Here is a 6553-nt window from a genome sequence, read left to right as displayed (position 1 = left end):
AACACACACACACTATCCCTCAACTATGCCAGTTGCTGTTATCTATCTCTTTTTGTAGTATTTCTCAGCTGTGCTTGTCAGAGTGTTTTGTGGTATTTTTGATAGGAGAAAGGTTAATGTAAAACACTATAGGTTTTTAATTCATAGTAACTGGTGGAAAAGAGAAAGATAATTGAGTCCTAGGACTATAGTTGGTCACAAGATAGACAAGGTTTGTTGCAAACATCTCCTGGGGAGAACTAGCCAGTAATCAAGGATAAGTGATCCAGGTTGTAAATCTATTAGGTAATTCAAGAATTTTTAGAAATATCTCCTTATAAACTTAATTAAGGGAGTAGCCTAGTAGATATAGTAAATTAGTTGTTTCCAACATTAAAGTTTCCTTTTAATATTTTAAAAGAAATTAAGATTTTAATGGAAAATGTTCCCCTTTTGAGGACTTCCTCAAACTTCATTTGTTTCTTTATGGTAAATTCTTTCTAAAGGAGTAAGGTGACTCTCCATTCTATTCTATTTCATTATTTAAATTGAGTTTGTTAGAGGTCTAAAGTTTAACTTTTTAAATCTTCACTCGAGGATATGCTTGTGTGTTTTTTAAAATTTTTTCACTCATCAAACATTTATTGTATTTTTTAAATTTAAATTCTTTATTGTTGAAAGTATTACATATATCTCCTTTTTCCCCCATTGACCTCTCCCCGACCAGCTCTGCCCCGCTCCCCCGCCCCCCGCTCTCTCTCTCTCTCTCTCTCTCTCTCACACACACACACACACACACACACACACACACACACACACACACACTACTATGTGTGCCCTTTGGTTATGCTTATATGCATACATACAAGTTCTTTGGTTGATCTCTAACATTCCCCCCGCCACACACACACACACACACACACACACACACACACACACCTTCCCTCCGAGGCTATCTCTGGATCTATTTTTGTTCATCAGTTTATGTTGTTCATGATATTCCACAAATGAGTGAGATCATGTGATATTTATCTTTCTCCTTCTGGCTTATTTCGTTTAGTATAAAAAATATGGAATGCTTCATGAATTTGTGTGTCATCCTTGCACAGGGGCCATGCTAATCTCTGTATTGTTCCAATTTTAGTATATGTGCTACCAGAGTGAGCATGGATATGTTTTTACTGATTTTTAGAGAGAGAGAGAGAAACATTGATGTGAGTGAAACATTGACCAGTTGCCTCCCGTATGTGCCCTGACCAGGGATTGAACCTGCAACCTAGGTATGTGTCCTGAAATATTCTAAATTTCATTGGTATGAAATTATAAAATAATATATGTTGCTATGTCCACATAATAGGTTACTAGTGGACCATTAAGATAATTATGCTTATATCTATTGTCATGAAAGAAATTCATGCTCTATTGACTAAGTGAAAATTAGGGGCCTGTTTTAATAATTCATATAATTATATGTGCATTAAATATATGAAAATATATTTACCAAGGTATTTCAAAGTAGAGGATTGTGGGTGATTTTATATTTTTACTGTTTTAAAATATATTTTATCTGTACTTTCATGTATTATAACTGGTATTTTTATAACCATAAAAAGACTAAAAATCTATTCCTATTTTTTAAAAGTGATATTGAATATTTCATTATAATTAGATTGAGGGAAAAGATATGGGTAATAATACTTCATGTCATGAAATCCAAACAACCCATGGAAAATAGCTACAGTTTTTAAAGGAATGACTTGTCCAGTCACATCACAAATGATAGCTTGTTTCCTTTCAAGCAAAGGGACCTGGCTCAATAAAATGAAATGGAGAAATTCAAATATATAGAAAGTAGAGTGTTAATAAGGAAGGCATGGATACTTTTATACTGTTATATACACATACACAGCCAGCCATGGTTTTCATAAAACTAGTGCTTGCTTGGTTCTGTAAAAAGAGGAAATATTTCAGGTTTTATGGTAAAGACATTTTGGAGGTAGAGAAGGCTGGTTTGGAAAGGATTCCACATTTGTCATGCTTTCTTTCATGCTTAATAAAAAAATGAGTCTGACCTGATGAATGGAACATTGTTAGAAGTTAGAAAACATTCATGCTTCTCATTATACTTTCATTTGTCACATGACTTTGATGAAGGACCCTCCTCTTAGTAGGAGAGTCATTAATCAACCAAAGGTATGCAGAACATTTCCCTTTTAATACAGACATTTAATAAACTAAACCAAAATAATGAATACCAGTTAAAAATTAAACTCTAAGAATCATTTTGTTTATTATATACTTTGCAAATCCACTGAATATTTTCTGCTTTTTAGTACAAAGTAAGAGAATTAATTTAGAGTTTAACTAGCCATAATATTCTTTTTAAGCAAAGCAGCAGCAGCTAATTTTATTTTATTTTTTGAAGCAATAAGAGACTATTGGGGTGGAGGCAGGCATGAAAGTAATGAAGAATTCTTTTCTTTTTTTTTCCGACCCACTCTGGGTGTGAGAGAGACACACAATCTCCTGCACACCTGCAACTGAGATACATGCCCTTGACCAGAATCAAACCCCGGACCCTTTAGTCCACAGGCTGATGCTCTATCCACTGAGCCAAACCAGCTAGGACAAAGCATTTGAATGTTGTTATTGTATTTTGGTCTTCAGATATTTGTAAGTTCTCTTGAATCTAGAGCTTAGCAATATGTTTGCCAATATCAATAAGCAAAAGGTGGGGTATTTTATTTTTTCTTTTGATTAAAGATTAATTAACTTCTTTCATGTTTTCTTTTTATTTGCTGATAAAGGAGAAAAACAAGGGGATAACAGATGTGGACGCTTAGTCATGTTGCTTATTATTATAGAGTGACATTGAAACATGGTTTGCTTTATCTAGACAGATGTGGTTTTAATCTTTTTTGGTTGACTTGAAGAATAATTATGCACACATCTGGAATTTACTTTCTGGAAAGGTCAATTTGACTTCCAGTGGATATCATTAGGCATTTATGATTTTCACTTCCAGATTAATGTGCTGTAGGTTGAGATATAGTTAACTCTATTTTGCTGTAAAGGAAAATGTTTAGTGGAATTAGGTAGTTGCCTAGACGTTGAGTTGTAGTTACCTGCAATAATTACTAATAAGTCTTCTGAATTCTGCTTTTAAAATCTGTAGCTCATTCTTTCTTCTTTGTGTTTTCCGGTATCAAGAAATAGGGATTTCCAATGCATTTAGCTTATGCCCAATAGTGGCTAAAGGAATTAATTTATTTAGTATGTCTATGATAACACTATATTAACACAATGTTCTGATCACAAAGCCTACTAACTTTATAATTCAGGGTAGTTAAAATTTCAGCAAGTGCTGAATTAATCCAGGGAACAGTTTCAATCCAGGGAATTGTTTGGAATGGGTGGTCCATCATTAAACAGTAATTAATCACCAAATACTTATAAAAGCTCATCACAGACTTGAGAATATACATTTTATATAGTAATTACATGATGATAAGTACTTTAATATTTCATTATTTATGAACTCACACACATTTTGTACTTTTATACACTGGCTATGTAGAAGGGTCTACTGTGTAACGACAAATAGTAGGATACTTTTTATTGGTTTGTTTTCTTTAAATCCCTATACAGGATAAACATTTAATATGGATTTTTCTATAACACAGTTGAAAAGATTACTTTTTAAAATCATGGAAATATTGAAAATAGCTGAGATTTTCAAACCCAAATAAGATATTTGTTATAATAGGTTTGTTCTCAGTCATCTGAAGCCATAATATTTGGTCCTTAGGGTATGTAGACATGCATAATGCATGCAAGGAAGAATATTTTGACTTGTATGTCAAATTGTCAAACCTTGTATCTTTAGTATACGGCAGGTGAGGAGAACTGGAAAAGTAATCAGATTTATTAAGATAGTGGTGCATCATGATGTATGGGTCAACCAGTGCAAGTAGCATAGCATTTGGGATTGATCCATATGCCACCAGTACATCTCTTCCCAGATCAAATATGAATAACTCAGGAATTAAGATAACTAAATTTATCACTGGCTAATTATGTGTCAGGCATAGTTCTAAGTGTTTAAGGTGTATTATATCATTAATCCTCATAAAACCCTTCTGAAATAGGTACTGGTATTAATTAGACACCAGTAGATACAAGTACCTTATAGACACAGGATACCGAGGTAAGGAGTGGTTAGTAACTTGCTATATAACTAGAAAGTGGTGTGGCTGGAACTGAACCTTGGCAGTTTGGCTAACCATCAGTACTCTTAACTCTTTTATTAAATAAACTAGAGGCCCAGTGCATGAAATTCGTGCAAGTGGCTCTGCCCTCACAGCCCCAGCTTCATCTAGAAGGTCATCCGGAAGGACATCCAGTCTAATTAGCATATTATGCTTTTACTAGAGGCCTGGTGCACGAATTCGTGCATGCTTGGGGTCCCTCGGCCTTCCCCCTTCCCTGGCCGGCCGGGGAAATGGACTGAGGGGGTAGGGACGGTGGGAGGTTGGCTGTGGGAGTGCACTGACCACCAGGGGCAGCTCCTGTGTTGAGTGTCTTCCCCCTGGTGGTCAATGCATATCATAGCGACTGGTCGGCCAGTCTTTCAGTTGTTTAGGATTTATATATATATAGATTATTATAGATGTCTCCCTTAGGACTTAGATTTAAATCTAACTCATAGAAATTGTTTCTTGACCTTTTTCTTAAGATGTAAGCTTCCTATCCTGCATGTCTAATTTAGCTGGAACTGGTATCTTAAGGATATTCAAGTCCTAGAGTTTGTTTTATTACCCCAGTGGTCAGTCTAATGTGAGTTTAAGTCATTTCTGAATTCAGCCCTTTTGTTTGTTTTTAAATAGATACAGAAAATGTTTTATGGCTTTCTTATGGTTTACTCCCAAGTCCTCCAAGATGTCTTTCCTATCTTTCTCTTTTTCCATGCTTACAGCCACCATTCTAGTTTAGGCTCTCTTTAGCTTCCTTAGTAATAGTCCTAACTCTAGTCTCCTTACAGTTTAGTTGCTAGATTAGTTTAAGCAATGTTCTGATCACAAAACCTACTAATATCTCTCAATTTTTTACTATATACAACCCAGACCCCTCTTTGGATGTTCAAGGCCTTGGTGCTCTGGATTTACCTTTCTTGCATAACCTAAAAATTCATTATGTTCATGGAAGCTAATGTTTATTGAGCATGTACTATGTTTCAGGCATTGTGCTTTCTTCTTGTCATATAAAGATGAATTCACATACTTTCTGCCTTTGTGATCACCACAGGGATTATCTCAGTTTTCACAGAAATCATATAAGATATAAGGTACTATTATTAACTATATTTTACTGAAGAGGAAATGGAGACTTGATGAATTTATACAATTTATTCAAGATTACACAAGATTACTAAGTGATAGAGCTGGGATTCACATTGACTTTCAAGTTCAATACTTCTCTCTTTGTCATTTTTCTGACCCTAACCCATCTTTTATATTGGCCACTCATTGCTCTCTTTTCTTTACAGCTTCATTAAGACACAATTGACACATAACATTGTGTGACTCACAGTTCCCTTTTTATATCACACTTTTTCTACTTCATGATCTTGTCTTACTGGCATCCTACCCTCCTTGAATTTTCTTTTCCAATCCTCTTCCCCATCTCTGTCTGTTAAATAACAATTGCCATTTAAGGCAAAGGAAATAATTGACCTCTCCAACTACAGAACCAAAGTTTCTTTTTTGGTGAATTCACGTAGTACTGTAACCTTGTATTTTGGTTATACAAACTATATCTCTCTACTATATCTTGAGTGTTTTTTGAGTTTTGAGATTTATCTTTTCAATCCAAAAGACCATAGCAAAATTCAATGGTTAACCAATAATTTTGCATAAACTCATGCTTTTATATTACTAGAGGCTCGGTGCATGAAATTCTTGCACTGGGAGGGGGCAGGGCATCCCTCAGCCTGACCTGAGCCCTCTTGCAGTCCAGAACCCCTAACTCCTTACTGCCTGCCTGCTGGCTCCTTACCGCTCGGCTAGCTGCTCCTTAGTGCTGCCGCGGAGGAGGGAGAGGCTCCCGCCACCACCACTGTGCTCACCAGCCGTGATCCCAGCTTCTGGCTGAGTGGCACTCCCCCTATGGAAGCATGCTTACCACCAGGGGGCAGCCCCTGCTTTGAGCGTCTTCCCCCTGGTGGTCAGTGAGTATCATAGCAACCAGTCGTTCTGGTTGTTCTGCCGTAACAGTTGCTTAGGCTTTTATTATATAGACTAGTGGCCCAGTACATGAAATTGGTGCACGAAAGGGGTGGTTCCTTCAGCCCAGCCTGCACCCTCTCCAATCGGGGACCCTTTGGGGGATGGCCAACTGCCGGTTTAGGCCCAATCCCTGTGGAGCCATGGGAGGTTGGCTGTGGGAGTGCACTGACCACCAGGGGGCAGTCCTGCATTTAGGCCCACAGGGATCAGGCCTAAACCGGCAGTCGGATATCCCTCTCGCAATCTGGGATTGCTAGCTCCTAACTGCTCACCTGCCTGCCTGCCTGATC

At 37.0% G+C, this 6553-nt stretch overlaps 1 non-coding gene across 1 annotated transcript; it reads right to left on the bottom strand.

The window, feature by feature from the left end:
• Window positions 1–1043: 1043 nt before the first annotated feature.
• LOC114231237 (U6 spliceosomal RNA) lies at window positions 1044–1147 on the bottom strand. Its single transcript, XR_003617201.1, has one exon. It is a non-coding gene; the product is annotated as a U6 spliceosomal RNA (small nuclear RNA).
• Between the last annotated feature and the right edge of the window lie 5406 nt (window positions 1148–6553).

The sequence above is a fragment of the Eptesicus fuscus genome, chromosome 10 (genome assembly GCF_027574615.1).
Source record: "Eptesicus fuscus isolate TK198812 chromosome 10, DD_ASM_mEF_20220401, whole genome shotgun sequence".
NCBI lineage: Eukaryota > Metazoa > Chordata > Mammalia > Chiroptera > Vespertilionidae > Eptesicus > Eptesicus fuscus.
This window is presented reverse-complemented; position numbering and strand designations above follow the sequence as displayed.